The sequence below is a fragment of the Lolium rigidum genome, chromosome 3, assembly GCF_022539505.1.
Source record: "Lolium rigidum isolate FL_2022 chromosome 3, APGP_CSIRO_Lrig_0.1, whole genome shotgun sequence".
NCBI classification, from domain to species: domain Eukaryota; kingdom Viridiplantae; phylum Streptophyta; class Magnoliopsida; order Poales; family Poaceae; genus Lolium; species Lolium rigidum.
The window spans coordinates 117,437,428-117,438,126 of record NC_061510.1 but is presented as its reverse complement, the minus strand read 5'-3'; positions in this window follow the sequence as shown (position 1 = coordinate 117,438,126).

Sequence of the window (699 nt, the reverse complement as noted above, 5' to 3'; positions counted from 1 at the left end):
CGCCTTGGAAACGTTGAGACCGCTGCTGCTAAATGGGACCCGCATGTCATCCTCTATGTTTAATCAACTTCCTTTTCTTGGAGTTTTTTTTGGCACCTCAAATTTGGTCACTTGCCTTTTTCTTTCGATCCCCTGCCGCCTCTCAAACGGTGATACCGCTGCTGCTAACTCGGGACCCGCATGTCATCCTCTATGCACTATAAAACTTTCTTTTCTTGAATTATTTTTGGCACCTCATATTTGGTCACTTACCTTTTTCTTTCGATCCCCTGCCGCCTCTCAAACGGTGATACCGCTGCTGCTAAATGGGACCCGCATGTCATCCTCTATGTACTATAAAACTTTCTTTTCTTGGAGTTTTTTTTGGCACCTCAAATTTGGTCACTTGCCTTTTTCTTTCGATCCCCTGCCGCCTCTCAAACGGTGATACCGCTGCTGCTAACTCGGGACCCGCATGTCATCCTCTATGTACTATAAAACTTTCTTTTCTTGAATTATTTTTGGCACCTCATATTTGGTCACTTACCTTTTTCTTTCGATCCCCTGCCGCCTCTCAAACGGTGATACCGCTGCTGCTAAATGGGACCCGCATGTCATCCTCTATGTACTATAAAACTTTCTTTTCTTGGAGTTTTTTTTGGCACCTCAAATTTGGTCACTTGCCTTTTTCTTTCGATCCCCTGCCGCCTCTCAAACGGT